General features: G+C 40.6%; 1 protein-coding gene across 1 annotated transcript in view; it reads left to right on the top strand.

Annotated features, from left to right (window-relative positions):
• The window catches only part of ttll7 (tubulin tyrosine ligase-like family, member 7), a 114,403-nt gene that overhangs the window by 1,003 nt on the left and 95,464 nt on the right, over positions 1-17,936 (top strand).

A 17,936-nucleotide genomic window follows, 5' to 3' on the forward strand; every position in this document is an offset into this window, starting at 1 on the left:
TCCAGAGTAGGAGATTTGAAGATTTCTGGTGTTTTTTATCTGTCTGTCTGGCAGGGGCGTTTCCTCAAGCAGAGTGTCTCCTCAAAAAAACTGGGTGAGAAAATAACCCATATTACAAAATGTGACATTAAAACATGTAAATAACTAAAAAAGCAAATAACACTGCCCAACAGCAACATCTGCAGGTGAAGTTACAGCGGGAGGCGCTGATCCCATTGACTTAAAAAAGATACCCTACATGTCTGCGGTGGGTTTAGTGGGGGTAATTGAGAATGAATGAGGGAAAGTCACGTGAGAGGAGTCAATGTCTCCATCATGCTATGATTGGATATGATTGGTTTGTGCGATAAATCCCGCCTCTTGTTTACGTGAGCATTCTCAAATTGTCCTGAATGAAGACGTGTTTCAAACGCATCCTACAAAGGCTGCATATCTCAGCTGCCCTGTATCAAATGTCGCTGAAGGCCATCTCAATTTGAAGGATCCTTGAAAGTCACCTTCATTTCGAGTCCTTCATTCGGCCTGTTTTGAAGGATGCATCAGATGTATCCTTCGTTTCCTTAAATCACACACAATCCTTTGCACACATTTAAATTCACGAAAATAAACAGACGGAAAACGAGTCGGTACTGAGCTTGACTGAGTTTATTATGAAATGTAAGACAAAAAATATGTTTCTGACATGAAAGCATAGATGTTATCTTTTGCTTTGCTGTAAATTAATCACTTAACACTAAACTGTCAATAATGTAAGCCACTGGGAGACCTCAGATGGCTGTCATTCACTGTATTGCATTAATAGGAAGACAGTTAACACCTTAACTATCACCCCCCTTTTTGAGAATGGACGTTAAAATGCACTATTCAAACTTAAATGGTTGTAATTCAAGAATGCTTTGGAATATAGACCTAAGTTTGGTCTTGTTTTAAAGAAAACACTCAGCAGAGTATTGCTGAAGTGAAAGTTTAAACTTACAGTATATCAAATATACTGTACTTAATATTTTTTCTTTTTTATAACGATTTGTAATACACAGCATTTATCCAAAATTAATTTTTAATAGTATTTTCGTGCCGTGAACATGGGGGCGGGAACGTGACATAGCCATGCCCACTTACTAGACCGTCTCATTCTAGAGTTTAATTGCTGAGGAGGACACTAGCCTACAAGGATGCAGTCTTCAGTTTGAGAAACATCCCATGGCGTTAATGGGAAGACTAATTAAACATAAAGTAAACAACTCAGCCATTTAGATATCACAGCTTTATGTCATGCCAAAATCAAACTGGAAATAGCCTGAAAACATAATGACTTTGTTTTTTTTTAGTGAACAATCAGCTTGGGGAAATTAAAGGTAGGCCTACATCTTCTTGTCTGTGACCAGTGTGTACAAGCTTGATGACCAAAAACACATCCATTACTCATTAAGAGAATAGGGACAACCCTTTTAGACCATGCGCCGGATGCGCCGACCATTTTTCCCGTCGTTAAACTAGCAAAAGTGGATTTGGTTAGCTGTGGATTTGGACACTAAGGCTGCGTTCACACTGCAGGGCTTAATGCTCAATTCCGATTTTTTGAAAAAATTCTATTTTTTTGCAAGGCCGTTCACATTTCCAATTAAATGCGACCTTTTGTGATCTCCTGTGTGAACGTGAAATGACCCAGAAGTGACCCGCATGCGCAGAAGAGTACTCAACGGTCAACGACGTCACTTGCTGTTTGCGGAAGTAGCTAAACTTCAACTAACTGTGATTCTCACACACACACACACACACGAGCGCGCGCAGCGATCGTTACACAAGAGCCAGACAGCAGCCGCTGACCTATCTAATATCAGCACAAATAAGTTAACATAACGTTAGTCATATATAATGATGGTGGCCGTGGGCTTTTATTTATTTTTTAAATTAACGGGCTCGTCAAGGTCGACCCGTTCGGCTGATTTACCTCAGCTCGACGAATATGCAGTCCGTTTTCAAACCGACGACTACTTCAACGCAGAATTATGACGTTTTTCGCGTATCAATGACGTGCGGGTCGGATACATGCGACCTGGCCGTTCAGACTGAAGTCGCATTTCAAAAGATCGGATATGTATCGGATTTGGGACCACATACCCAAGTGGCCTGGGTCGCATTTGAAAAGATCGGATCTGTGTCGTTCAGACTGTCATGAAAAGATCAGATACAGGTCGCATAGGGGCAAAAAAATCGGAATTGGGTCGTTTCAGCCTGCAGTGTGAACGTAGCCTAAGTGCACTTGCGCTGTGTGCGTTAGACAAGGATCGTTAAAATAGGGCCTGATGACTGCTGAAAATAAGTTCACTATTACAAAGAAAAGCTGAACATTAGTTCACAAATAATATAGGCCTAGCCTATATTGTTTAAATTGTTACTGCCTTTAGTTATTATTTTTGAATAAAAAATAAAAAAAATGCGTAAAAACACTAACTTGATGAAATTTATACTTGATTTTGATAAATAGAACATTACATAGTTATTGTATACAAAATAGAATTGTATTTGGTCTCTCTTTTTATGTAATGTTTATTGTAACCAGGAAAATTAAGTGTAAGAGTGACATTTTTTACATTTACATTTGATACACCACTGCTGTGTGGCCAGGGAATTTTTTTCTTGCATACTGTAATTCAAATTGGTGTAGTTATTATGTTGCCAAGGGGGCATATATGTCCAAGTCTAAGAGTCGTGCTCTAATTTTAGAAACGTACACAAAACTTAACACCCACACTAAGTGTGACCTCACGCATGGTTTATCAGAGGTTGGAGATTTTTCTCAGTGGTGAATCCATGAAAATAGTATTTGACATTATATTAAAAGTATTTTACATTACCAATCTCATAAAATTGGAAAAAATATACTGTACAAATGTCACTAGACCACATTAGTGTTTATTATCTACCACTAAATGCTGCATATTAGTACCTTAAAGGGAGATAAACCAAAATCAAACTGTTTTAGTTACCATATATTGAGTTCCATTGTAAAGATAAACAAATGTAAAAATAAAATTAAACAAAAAAAATTAAAACACTCAAACATTTCTCAAAATATCTAAGAAGTTCAGGTTTGGGATGAGGTGTACCCCAGTGACAAGCTAAATTTTTTGCATAATCAAGCACGGAAATTTTCAGTGAAATATTTAGGCAGTTTTGAATTCTATACTGAACATTTTATGTTACAATTTAGCATGTAAGCCTAAATGTGACTTTTTTTCTTAGCAAAACACAAATACATTACATATAACTGTCCTTAAATGTAGGGCTGTCACTATCAATTATTTTGTTAATATCAAGCAGGGACACGTTTGTGTGCTTTTAGTTTTGTAATTTCACCGGAAAGAATAGAGAGTCTCCGCAACAGCATTAAGTGATAGATTGAAGTGCGCGTATTTGTATTAGGTACATCAGTGCCGCGAGATGTTTCAAAAAGTGGTGGGGACATGTCCCACCCGTCCCACCTGCAAATTACGCCACATGTATGAGTCATCTTCCAGATTTAGATCTGTAGTATAAATACTGTTGTCTATCACTTATATTAGTGCCGCAGTGACTCAAAGATCTGAGCAATCAAAGGCAATTAAGAGATTGAAATATTGGTTGGTAGTGTTCTATTAAGAGATTCAAATGCTAGTTTGTTTTTTTCTAGGTGAGAATAAGTGATTCTCAAAAAGTATAAATGAAAATATGATCATTGTTGCAAGTGAAAATAGAGTATAAAGTATAAATAGAGACACCAAATTGGGTAACTTAATGCACACCTGAACTGAGAACTCTAATCAATGTGTAACATGTAGGGAACAGAAGAGAACAGAACTAATTAACTCTCAATGAAACTAAGGGTCTGTTTACATGACACCTTTTTCAACTAAAAACGTAAAACTCTTTATGCATTTTGGCCGTCCATTTACACGGTTTTTGGGTGCCTGAAAACGCAAACTTTTGAAAACGGGTTTCAAAGTGCAAGTTTTTGAAAACGGTCTCAGTTTAAACAACAAAAATGTGAATCTCTGAAAACGATGACGTCTTGGACATGCGTAGCCTATTACGTGTTCAATCTATAGTGTTTCATCGCCATCAAATGGCCTGGCAGCAGAATACAGCTTTTTTTGGTGTCATTTTCGCGGATCCGTGTGAATGGGGGTCGAATGGGGGTCGTCTGTACGTGGAAAACTCAAAGGAAAAATTTCACCATTTTAAGCATATTGTTGTCGTGTAAACGTACCCTAAGGCATGAATAGAACAGAAACACATGACAAAACAAACTCTGAATGTGACATAACCACCCCCTGCCGGAAGTAGCAACCTTGCGCCAAAAAGAGCCCGACCGGGGAGGGAGCGGGCGCCCTGGAGTCGTGGCAGGTTACAGGCAGGTTACCAGGGTGGTGCCGGCAGGCTATGAATCCTCCAGGGTGGCACCGGCAATACAGGGAGCCAGGGAGGCACTGGTAGCTCGGGGAGCCTGGAAGGTGCTGGCAATACAGGTAGCCAGGGAGGTGCCAGTAGCTCAGGTAGCCTGGGAGGTGACAGCAGTAGGAAGCCAGTGACTTGTCGGCAGTACAGGGAGTTGCCAGGGTGGCGCTGGTGGTACAGGGTTAATAGATATTTCAGAAGCGGTCCCTTTGGCTGTGATAGAGGAGCTTGAGACATTGGAGCCAGGAACTGTGGCTGAGAAAAGAGGGTTATGGAATTTCACTCTCTGGAATGGATTCTGGATTTTGATCCTCTGGAATGGACTCTGGACATGGGGACCGAAGAGTGGAGTTCTTGCTTAGAGCTGCCCTGATGAGCATGTTGGGAGGATCTGCTATTTCGCTGTCAGGTCCGCACTGTTGGATACAGCTTTTCGGGTCCGGGAAAAGGCGGAAAATGTGGGTATGACAGTCCCTACGGCCGCAGATGCAGAGTCTGAGGGAGTGGGGCTATGACAGGCACATGTAATTAAGTGAGAGTAAACAATCTTCAAAAAGCATCAATGAAGATATGATTGGTTGTCTTAAGCCCGGGACACACCAAACCAACGCCAAAGAACTAGCGCTGATGAAAGCCAACTGTGTTGTCGCCTCGCGTCGCCTGCGTCGGGGGGAAAAGCTGCACTTGAACACACCGAGAGAACTCCTGCAGACTGTCAGCTAGAATGCGTGTTCTGCGCCTGCGTGTAAATTAGACAACTGTCTATTTCTGCAGATATATTCATCTATATTCGTCATTCGAAAAGGGAAACCGACGCTGCAGGCTACAGATACAAAACCGTAAACAAAGCAGTTCGTGCTTACCGTTTTGAATATCAATCCTGCTAAACACTTTCTTTATTCCACTCCACTCATGTTAATATTGAATTATTCGCCAAGGAACACTCAGGTAAGATGACATAACATTAGAACAGCCTTCTATCTGTACCGTTTTGACTTCTTTGCTCGCTGTTTTACTATTATTCTCGTGCACTGACTCGAACACTAATGCCTGGCTCACACTACAGGAGTTTTAGGCCGATTTATCCCCGATTTTCCTCTCCCGAGAATCGGAGAAAAAAATCTTGTTTGATGACCTCGATCGGTTCCGATGTTCGGCGCAGATTATATGGTAATGTGAGGCGTTCACAGATCGAATCTTGAACCTCCCGATCTGCTCTCACACAAATAGGGCTCGCCCCGATCACATCAAACATTTTTGATATTTAGGATTTTAAATCGGGACGAGCAAGACTGTGATTACGTCAGTAGGCTACTGTCAAAATAGCCAATTGAGGTAATTTTGTGTGACTCAACAGCGCGATATGCGTTATCATCTCCATTTATTTATTGCTAAGTGTTAAGTGTTAAGGCTAAGTGTTACACTGTGGTCAGCAGACACGAAGACGAGTACATGTTCAGTAATGAAACCGAAACTAAAAAGTGTGTTAAAACAAAGTGGAGTAAAATGAAGATAAAATGAAGACAATGTCAAAATAAGGGTCGGGTCCACATAATATAATAAACACAACATAAACCTGACAATGAGCTTGTTAGGCCATTGTTATATACAGTTAGTTCCTCGAATCTCACTTTACAAGAGGCTTTCTGCTGATATTTCACCAGTATTGGCATTGATAGTCTCTGCACATTCTAGACATGCTGTCACTCAGTCCAGTTACATTGTTACGCCACCAGGTGGTGAGAAGGGACAGTCATTGAGTGAGTAATTAAACTGTTCATTCAACGGAAATGTAAAAAAAATGCGGATTCATTCAAATATAGATGTAATGAAACAAGCTGTTAATTATTGTAATATTTAATTTGAACTTTGAGCTCCACTTTACAAGGCTCAGCTGAGCAGCAATGCGGCACATGGGCAATGCTGAAGCTGATGCGTCACTTCATGATCATGGCATTGATTCATTGTATTGACCAGCTCTGACGCCATTCATTAGACATATCCTTAAATGTTAAAAGGATGATTTTTGAAAGATTTCGCTTTCCTTGGTCACGCCTATTGGACAGATATTGTGTTTCCCAGCTTTTCCACTTCAGATTTGCTGCGTGAGATCACGTGAGGCGCTTTCTCTGGCACGATAATCTTAATAACATTTTGTAGTGTGTGATGTGCCGTGATTTTCAAATCTTGTAGTGTGAGCATGTTTAAGATTTGAGGGAAGAAAATCTGCAAAGATTCTCCTTAAGTGTGTGCTGCAAACAGATTTTACAATCGGTTAGGATTTTAAAACTCCTGTAGTGTGAGCCAGGCATAAGCTGAACAGCCAATCAGAGTTCCCTCCTTCACCGACGGCATGCAGACGAGGACCAATTTCTGCCGACAATGCGGAAAACACTTAGTCGGCCGACGCACAAAAACTGCCCGATGGCCGACCGTCAGCTTGGTGTGTACCGGGCCAGCCCTATTCGAAAAGTAATTATTTATCATCGGGACCAATTTCACCATTTTCAGGTGCAAGTTGGTGATTTTATTGCTTTCCGAATCCAGAATGTCAGTGTTTTTCTCCCACCACCTGCGTTGAAATTCCTGGCCGAATTACCTTCTGTTTATTGACCAAGGTCGTGTGGTAATTAAATTGCTGTCCAAATCCACATCTCAGATTTTTTCAGAAAGGATCAATCCAAATATCATTCTTTAAAACCTTTTTGACCACTGCCAAGCACTATACTATAACTGTTGTGCACGCTTTTTAAAAATGGACACTTTTATTATTAAAATGCTGGAAACTTACAAGAATAACATTGTCACTCTATACAGTGTGTATGAGCTGTTAAGAAGAATAAGAAAAAAAGAAAACAAAAGAAAACAAAATCACATAAACTTTTGATATGGGGAATTATTATGGTATGCAATAAAATATTTTTTATGTATATTTTTTCCAGGTGTAGAAAGGACATTAAGTGCTTCAACCAAGAAAAATTAGAAGGGGGGCATGAGGATTTCCAATGCAACAGTATTCGTCTCCTGGCTACCAATGAAGCAAAAGCAATAATATCAGCATGGTGCTTGTTCTACAAGCCATCAACATGTGTTATTCCAAAAATTTGCTATTATTGGGCAGGGTTTCACAGAGACTCTAAGAGCCTTTGACAGTGTAGCAAAAAAAGAACACCAGAATGAATACAATTTAGGACAGGTATAAAATGTATGAGTATGATCTGCTGGGGATAGCGAACATCTATTGCATCTATCATCTTCTGTTAAAGAAAGTTTCTTCAATTTTGCTTTGGTGAAATTAAATGATGTTGTAATTCTGTGAACAACTTTAAACTGAATAAGATTCAAGCGAGCACAGATGCAGACAGAGTTAATTTTAGCTAGAGCATTATTCCACAGCTCCTCGTCAAGCTCCAGTCCTAGCTCTCTCTCCCGGTTCCCTTGAGTGCAAAAAGAGGAGGGAACTGGGAAGAGCGTAACAGGCCATAAGTTGAGGAGATATGGCAATGTGATTTCGGGAGTGACATTATATCTTCAATTAAAGTTTTCTTTGGCTGGTTAGGGACGGTATCAAAGTGTGCTTTAGCAAAGTCACGCAATTGAAAATAGCGGAATAAATTGGATTTAGGAATTTTTAGGAATATACTCAGCAAATCATTAAATGACGCAAATACATGATCATCAGGAAACAAATCATGAAACAGTACGAGGCCCTTCTCTCTGAGCTGTGCAAAAGTTGAATCCAAAGTAGAAGGTACAAAAAGATGGTTACCGCAAATAGGCATTAAGGTGGACAATGTGTTTAATTTAAAATGATGACGAAACTGTTTCCAAATTTTCAGCGATGAAAGCACAATCGGGTTAGTGGTGTATTTAGAGGGGCGTCGCAAATCGGGATACAATTTGAGGCTTTATAGCTAAGGCAAAGAGGAGAGGTGAAAGTGGGCAACCTTGATGGATGCCACGAGAAAGAAAGAAATAAGGAGACGTTTCAGAGTTCGTTTTCACACAAGCTGATGGAGTGGAATATAGTAGACAAATCCATGATATTATTTTAGGTTCGAACCCAAATTTTTGTAAGACCGTGAATAAATAATCCCACTCCACCTGGTCAAAAGCCTTCTCTGCGTCTAGCGAGATAACCATTTCTGCCCTTGATGACTTAGATGGAGTAAAGACTACATTCAGGAGTCTACGTATATTGGATGACAACTTACGACCCAGTATAAAGCCAGTTTGATCATCTGATATAATGGACTGGAGATGAGCCTCTAAATGTTTGGCCAATACTTTAGCTAGTAATTTAATGTCATTATTAATTAGGCTATTAGGTCTGTAGTTGCTACAAAATTTAGCATCTTTGTCTTTCTTTAATATTAAGGAAATCAAAGCTTGGTTTAAGGATGACGATAAGAAGCCTTGATCTAGGGAGTGATTGTACAGTTCTAATAATAAGGGGGATAACTGAGTGGAAAACTTTTTTAAAAATTCGCCAGGGAAGCCGTCAGGGCCAGGAGCTTTGTTATTTTTTGGTTAGGATACAGGAGGCTATCTCTTCCAAGCTAATAGGCTCATCTAGGCTACTGGCTATATCAGGACTTATCTTAGGTATTTCTAAATGTGAAAGGAAAGACTGAATAGCAGCAATGTCCACGCTAGCTTCTGATTTGTAAAGATTAGAATAGAGAGAAGAGAACTCTTGAGTTTATTTTAACCGGATCGGTAATAAGGTTATTTGAGGAGTCATACACCTGTGAAATTACCTAAGAAGCAGTTTGATGTCTGAGCTGAGATGCTAACCGACGGCCAGCTCTATCTCCATGCTCATAGTAGTGCTCTTGTGCATTTTAGCAGAAACTCCGCCTTGTTGGTTGTCAATAAGCCAAATTCAGTTTGTAGTTTTAGCCATTGTGTCTCCAAAACAGGGTTTGGTGACCTAGCCTATCTACCTCTAAATTTTTGTCAACGAGTTTCTGCTGTTTTAATTTCCTAGCTTTAGTCCAATATAGGGGTGGGAATCTCTAGGCACCTCACGATTCGATTCGATTACGATTCAGAGGGTAATGATTATCGATGCATCTTTTTTTTTGTGACTGCTTGGTACTTTTAAAGCAAAGTATTTATGATGACCCATAATGAATTTACTTCCAATACTTCCTATATTATATTTATTAATAAAACAAATGGAAGTGATTTGGCAAGTCAACTGTAAGGTTACATTTGCCAGCATATGTCCCAACATTGCAAAGAATCAACAGGAAAATAAACAGGTGTGCCTGTACTAGCAGCATACTTGTAGTAAATGAATACAAACTTCAGCATATTCTGAATCTCTAGCATTTAATAATAGACTTCTAACCAACATCCTCCTGTTATTTCCAATGAGCAGTAAAATCCTTCAGACAAAAAAAAACAAAAAAACAAAACAAAAACATTTTGCTGTAGCAAAATCACAAACAGTTTTCGTTCAAAAATATAGAATTATGTACCAGCAGCTCTCATACAAACATAATGCTTGTGGACTTATGTGGCATATTCTGAATAATTAGTAACATACAAAGCTGCTTTTATACACAACTAAATAATAAAGAGTTATAACTTGAAATGTTTGCTGTATACCACAATCAAAAACAGCTTATACAAAAAAAGTGAATGAACATCTGCAGAGAGCTTTTGTGACTGGCATTGCACTGATACATACTGTGACTGTGAAGGGCAGTATAACGTACGTATAACAGATCGGTTTACAGCATATTGATGTGAAAACTAAACAATACAGAAAGCAGCTTTCATACAAAAAATACTAAATTGGTCACAATGAAATTGCCAATTTTCCATACGTTAGCTTTTAACGAAGATGGTGCCGTTCGAATTTGGCGCTCAGCCATCATGCGTCTCTGTTATGTGCACGCCACAGACTGTCCGCGCACTGCACGTCCGCTTTAGAGTTCCGCCTTTTGCGTTCCGTCCACATCGCGATGCATCTAAGAATCGATTTTTTCCCCCCACCCCTAGTCCAATATGCATTAAAAGAAATAATCCTTCCACGTATAAAAGCTTTAACTGTTTCCCATAGAAGTGATGGCGAAACCAAATCTGATTTGTTGGTTTCCAAAAAAATCTATGTTCTTAGAAATATAATCGCAAAATTCTTTATCAGCCAACAATCCAGTATTGAGCTTCCAGCCTCCAGCATGTCTACACAAGTTTTGTGGGAAAGAGAGGTCTAAAATGTGTGGGGCATGGTTTGAGATAATTATCGCTGAATATTCTATGGATTTAACTAGTGATAAAAGAGCCTTGTCTATAAAAAAAATAATCAATACGTGAATAAACATGATGGACATTCGAAAAAAAGAAAACTCTTTTGCAGTTGGATTAAGAAAGCGCCAAGGGTCTACAAACCCCGTCTGATCTATTAGAGATGAGAAGGATCTAGACATTGACGTAGGAGCTGATGACTTGGGTTGTGAGTGGTCCAAATTTGGGTTGATTGTGCAATTAAGATCCCCACCTAAAATAAGGTGATGGGTATCCAAATTTGGAAGATGAGAAAAGAGCGTGGTCATAAAAGCAGGGTTATCAAAGTTAGGGGCATAAACGCTAACTAATATAACAGGTGTTTGGTACAGAATTCCCATCAGGATCAGAGATTACATTGTGTGGGACACACTTCATATATTTGTGTATTATAATTGCAGTGCCTCTAGATTTACTATTGAAGTTTGAATGAAAAACTTGACCAATCCATGGCTTACGTAATCTTACTTGATCACTAACCTTGAGGTGAGTCTCCTGTAAAAAAACAATATCCGTAGACAGGCTCTTTAAGTGCGAGAACACTGTTGATCGTCTGATGACAAATTGGTAGACATCGGCCAACCCTACTTCTACGTTAGCTTTAAGCGCCGTTTTTTCCTTTTCCATGGTCGTCAGTTTTGATTGAACAGCGTTTGCATCATGCTCGAGCTGAGTTATTCCGTCGCTATGGTCTGAGAGACCCGATTCCATCTCGCTTATGGTCACTGCCTGTGTTGTCAGGGTCGCACCAATCGATTCGATTGAAGATTGGATTGGTTCCAGAGAGATATTCAGAAGTGCAACGAACTCCCCAGTCATGTCTTTTCTGAATTTTTCAAGCTCTTTGACTAGAGATTCAATTGTGAGCTGTGCAGTCATGGGCTCAATTTCCGCCATTTTGCTGATTTCTTGATAGGCATGTGCATGTTGAACTTGAGTCTGTTGTTTACCTCCTGTCCTCGTAGACCTCGTAGACCTCTGTGTTCACTTTAGGACTAATCATTTATATTATCGTGAAGATAAAAGAAAAGAAAAATGTCTGAGACGGATTAATTGTCCAGCAAAGACCACAAAGATCAGATAAGTCCTCTGTTACAGACTCCTATAGCCAGCTCCCAACTCCCACCATATGCTGGTATAATGTATCCCAATCTTCATGCAGAAGGAACTGGATGAAATATTCCGACGATATCAATCCACAATCTGTGTTGTTGAACGGAACTGAATCAACACGTAATGACGTCAGCTGAACAGTGACACTATTTTCTTTTTTTAAAATGCTTTACAGCAGAATTGAACTTGTTTGCATCATTGAATCCTTTTTTCCTGTTTATCCCTGTAAAGCTGCTTTGAAACAATCTTTATTGCATAGAGTGCTATTTAAATAATGGTGACTTAACTTGACTTGATTTTGTTTACAATTTAAAATCACGTGACTGAGCACATGAGCAGTACGTTGCTGGGATGGTAAACACGGAAGCTCAAACGTGTGACGCCAGTGCAGTCTGTTTATTTTTTATCTGCTGTCAGACTGTTGTTACTATGGCTTTCTTGACAGACTGGTATTCTGACACCACAAGCATGCTTGCGGCATATCTCCATTATTTTTTTTCTTTTGGTTGCAGTTATTCTGCTTATTGTACATATAAAAAACAAGACGTTTATCAGTAGTCCCATAGCCATAATTGTGACCACACAGTCTGTTTACAATGTCTATTAATTGTACAATGTACAATTGTAGGTACATTGTTACAATGTACCTACAAGTTCGATTAAACCATCAAAATATGAGAATTTAAATGTTTTAAATATGAGGGAAGAGCAAAACACTAAACTTGGTTGAGGTATTTATCTCACAAAATGATTTGGCAAAAGGCAAACTACAGCTACAGGTTTTGTTTTACTATGCAAAAAAAGCTCACAGGAAAAAGCATACATTGACTACAGCATAATCAGTTATTAATATTTTGTTGGTTTTGTCTTGTATTTATGTTCATAATTTATTTGTATGACAGCCTGACCAAAAATTATGTAGTTTCTGCAACACTAGTGGCACCTATGCAAGAATTTGTTTTTCATATGTGTCCCTTTATGCATACTCTATTTTGAGTGCTTGACATTAATAGCATTATATAAATTGCTTCAGAATATGACGCAGCATGTTTCAGATGAAAACAAAACAAAACAATCACAATTCCGGAAAGTCCGGAATATGAATACCACATCATTTAATTACACAAGTGTTTCATCAATACTTTTCATTCACTTCAAATGCATTTTGTAATGCTTCCAAACTTTTAATTTGCATCTCTTCTTGTTCAGTTTAAACATTTGTCTTTAATTTAACCCAACTCTTAATGGTTAGGGTAATCAATGAGTTATTTGGTACATCTATAGATTTATATAAATTAAATTGAAAGACGATACTGTTGAGAGTCAGAAGGCTGAGACAGATCCATATGCAGCAGTTTATTGAACAGAATAGCCGAGCAAAAAGGGAAACTAAAATTGTCAATATCAGAGGCAGGCAAAGGCGTGTGATGAATCGGGCTGTGGGTCTTGGGCTGGAGGCGAGCATACGAAGTCCAGAGACGAGCAGAGGTTCAAGGCAGGCAGCAGACAACGGAGTGCAGAAACAGGCAAGAGTTCGGGGCAGGTAGCGAGTATCAGAGTCCAGGGTACAGGCTTAGGTCAGTAGTCAGGCTGCAGACAATCAAAGACAAACGTTAGGCAAGGATAACCAGAAAACGCTCAGACATGCAACACAGGGTGAAACAATACTTTGCACAGGACGGCGAGTTAACGAGGCAGATATAGCATAGGGAATCAGAGAACATTCAGATCAGGTGAAGCGCAATCAGAATGCTAATGATCCATACTAGGCAGAAGTATGCGGAGCCCTTAGAATTCTGGAGAGGGCGCTCGAGATTGAGTACGGGGAGGACCGCATAGACTGGATGCCGTAACAGAGCCCCCTCCCTGCGAGTGACCCCTGGTGCGAGGAAACTGACGATGGCGGGGTCTACCACGAGGGCGAGGAGCAGGTTTATCAGGATGATTTAGATGGAACTCCTGAGTAAGTAAAGGATCCAGAATATCGTCAGAATTAACCCAGGAGCGTTCCTCCGGGCCAAAGCCTTCCCAATCAACCAGATACTGTAAATGCCCACCTCGACGTCTAGAGTCCAGCAGATGGCGCACACGGTAAGCCTCTTCTCCTTCCACAAGGATGGGTTGGGTAGCAGGGTTCTCTGAATCCGCACTCATCACTTCAGCAGGGGCAGAAGCAGGTTTTAGCAACGAGACGTGGAAACTGGGAGAGATGCGAAGATGCCTGGGTAGGGCTAGGCGAAAGGAAACTGGTGTGATCTGGCGGATGATCTTGTAAGGTCCCAAATACTTAGGGTTGAGTTTCTTACATGGAAGCTTGAGTCGAAGATCCCGGGTGGATAGCCACACCCACTGGCCCGGCTGATAAACTGGACTGGGTCGACGGTGGCGGTCTGCTTGATGCTTACTGTGGTTGACGGCCCGTTGAAGATGAGTGTGTGCCAGGTTCCATGTCTCCTCACTGCGCTTCAACCAGTCATCCACAGCAGGAACATTGGAGGGTTCTCCGGACCAGGGGAACAAGGGTGGCTGAAATCCCAGAATACATTTGAAAGGTGTCAGTCCCGTGGAATGCTTGCGTAGGGAATTCTGAGCATACTCTGCCCACATGAGGTACCGGCTCCAATCCTCTTGATGGAGGTGACAGTATGACCGTAAAAAACGGGTGATTTCTTGGTTCAGCCGCTCGACTTGACCGTTGACCTGGGGGTGGTACCCAGAAGTGAGACTCACGTTGACTTGTAACATCTGGAAGAAAGCTGCCCAGACACGGGAGGTAAACTGGGGTCCTCTGTCCGTCACGATGTCCTCGGGTAATCCGTAGAACCGAAAGACCAGGTTGCAGAGGTGTTCTGCCGTCTGCAGGGCTGTAGGCAGTTTAGTGAGAGGGATGAGACGGCAGGCTTTCGAAAAGCGGTCAATCACCGTGAGTATAGTTGTGTAACCATCTGATAAAATCAATGGCTATATGGGACCACGGACGCTGTGGAATAGGCAGAGGCTGGAGGAGACCGGCGGGCAAAAGACGTGATGACTTTTGTGTGTTACAGTTCTGGCATTGTTGAACGAATTTACTCGTGTCTCGGGTCAGAGTAGGCCACCAGTAGCAGTTCTGGAGGAGCTGTATGGTAGCAGTAATGCCAGGGTGTCCAGAGCTGGGGAGAGCATGAACGTGTTTCAGCACTTCTTGGCGGAGAGTTTCTGGAACATAGATCTTCTCTGGGGGACAGTCTGAGGGAATTTCAGTGTTGGCGTTAGCCTGCTCGAGTTCTGTCTCGATGTCCCACTGAATGGGACCAAGGACCAGGTCGGGACTGATTATGTTCTCTGTTGCTTGGCTTGATACTTTGGAATCGAACTGGCGGGACAGGGAGTCGGCTTTTGTGTTTCTTGATTCGGGCCGGTAAGAAACCGTGAACTGGAACCGGGAGAAGAACAGAGACCATCTGGCTTGAAGTGAATTCAACCTCTTGGCCGTACGCAGATACTCCAGGTTCTTGTGGTCAGTAAAGACAGTAAATGGATGAATGGCTCCCTCGAGCCAGTGCCGCCACTCCTCGAATGCAGACTTCATGGCCAGTAACTCACAGTCTCCGACATCATAATTCCTCTCCGGTGAATTCAGCTTCCTGGAGTAATAGGCACAGGGGTACAGTTTGGGAGGAACTCCCTGACGTTGAGACAGAACAGCGCCCAGTCCTGAGTTCGAGGCATCCACTTCCACCACAAAGGGTAACTCTGGATTGGGATGATGGAGGATCAGAGCTGTGGTGAAGCGGTGTTTGAGTTGATCGAAGGCTTGAGTGGCACTCTCGTCCCAGGGAAGACGTTTCGTACCCTTCCGTACCAGGGCTGTCAAAGGTCCTGCCATAGAACTGAATCCTCGAATGAAGCAACGATAGAAATTTGCGAAGCCCAAGAATCGTTGCAACTCCTTTAACGTAGAAGGCTGAGGCCAGTCCACCACCGCTTTAACCTTGCTCTCATCCATAGCCACACCCTCGGGACTGATCACGTATCCCAGGAATGTAGTGGAGGTTTGATGGAAGTCGCACTTCTCGATCTTGGCGTAAAGTTGATGCTGCATGAGTCTCTGGAGAACAGCTCGAACGTGCTGTATATGGGCCTCGTAGGTATCGGAATAAATCAGAATGTCATCTATGTAGACAATGACACAGCGGTGGAGCATGTCTCGGAATACGTCATTGATGAATAACTGGAAAACAGCTGGACTGTTAGACAGGCCGAAAGGCATGACCAGATATTCGTAGTGACCCGTACACGTAGAGAATGCCGTCCTCCACTCATCCCCCTCGCGTGGATGCCGTAACAGATACCTGTTTTTTTGTGTGATTACCCTAGTGAAAAAAAAAAATCTATACCAAAATGTATTTAAAATACATTTATTTCATTGTCAAGTCAAGTCACCTTTATTTAAATAGCACTTTTTACAATACAGATTGTATCAAAGCAGCTTCACAGTGATAACATGAAAATAATACAACAAAGTTTGTTTCTAGAAGAAAATTGTGTCATCGTCCACCTGAAGTAAGGCAGATCAATAATATTGTTGAATATTAAATGTCCCCAACTAAGCAAGCCAAAAGCCAAGGCAACAGTGGCATGGAACCAAAACTCCATCAGGTGACAGAATGGAGAAAAAAAACCTTGGGAGAAACCAGGCTCAGTCGGGGGCCAGTTCTCCTCTGGCCAACGAATGAACAGTGTATGATTATGATCCAGGCAACATTACAGGTCAGTAGTTAGATTGGATCTTAACATTCCGAACATTCACAATATTTATCCAGTTCCATCTGGTTGGAGGTCGGAGTCATCACGCCGGTATGGAGATGTATTTGTGGAGGTGTCTGTATCTATGCAGCCTAATAATCATTTTTAACTGATTTGAATAACAGAAATGTATAATGTTCTATGTGAATATTAAAAAAAGCGCTATATAAATAAAGGTGACTTGAATGCCAGGTAAAAGAGATGCGTTTTTAGCCTAGATTTAAACTGACAGAGTGTGTCTGCTTCCCGGACAATGTTAGGGAGACTGTTCCAGAGTTTAGGTGCTAAATAGGAAAAGGATCTACCGCCAGCAGTTGATTTTGGTATTCTAGGTATTATCAACTGGCCAGAATTTTGAAATTACAATAGACGTGAAGGACTATAATGCGTTAAGAGCTCACTCAAGTACTGGGGAGCTAAACCATTTAGTGCTTTGAAAGTAATTAGCAATATTTTAAAATGTATACGATGTTTAATAGGGAGCCAATGCAGTGTTGACAGAACCGGGCTAATATGGTCATACTAAGTATACTACAAATCCATTAGCATATTTACAGACATATTGCTTGAGACTTGATATGAATATTATAATTAAACTTTATTTGGAGTTCTTCTTTATTGCACAATACACATTTCTTAATATTAAGCCTAAAATGTGTTTTAATATCACTATTAGTAATGATAGTATGATCTCTGTATAATATCAGTCTTTAAATACAAGATATTTAAAGTGTACCTAAAGTATACTTGCAATAGTTCCACTTTAGCACAATAAAATATACTTGTTGGACATCAGCACTATTTCTGGATAACTAAAGTGCATTAAGTACAAAATTAGTTGTTCCAATTTATCAGACTTTAAGTATACCAATTTAGTATACTAAAAGTACAATTGCAGGGTATTTATATTAAGTACATAAATATGTAAATGTATTTGTAGTATACCTAACATAAAATAAATTTATTTCAAATACATTTTAGTATATTTATTTGTCACTAGGGTAAATCTGACCTGTCATCAACATTTGGCTATTAATTTTCATCAGTATCACAGTGAATATATTCGTTGTTCATGACGAATCCAGTCTTGACATTGCTGTGCAGTTATGTCATAGCAAGCCTCATTAATGAAAGAGGATGACATGTTCATGAGGATGGAGATCATACACCTTCCACCTCCAGGTACTTGAATGGCCAAAAAGGTGTCCACGGTGTCTGGTTTTTGCCAGATTGAAACCAATGGGTTACTTGTGATGATTCACAGCAGAATTCAGCTCCATCAGCCTCTAAAATGATAATTT

This window comes from Abramis brama (assembly GCF_963993115.1).
Source record: "Abramis brama genome assembly, chromosome: 23".
NCBI lineage: Eukaryota > Metazoa > Chordata > Actinopteri > Cypriniformes > Leuciscidae > Abramis > Abramis brama.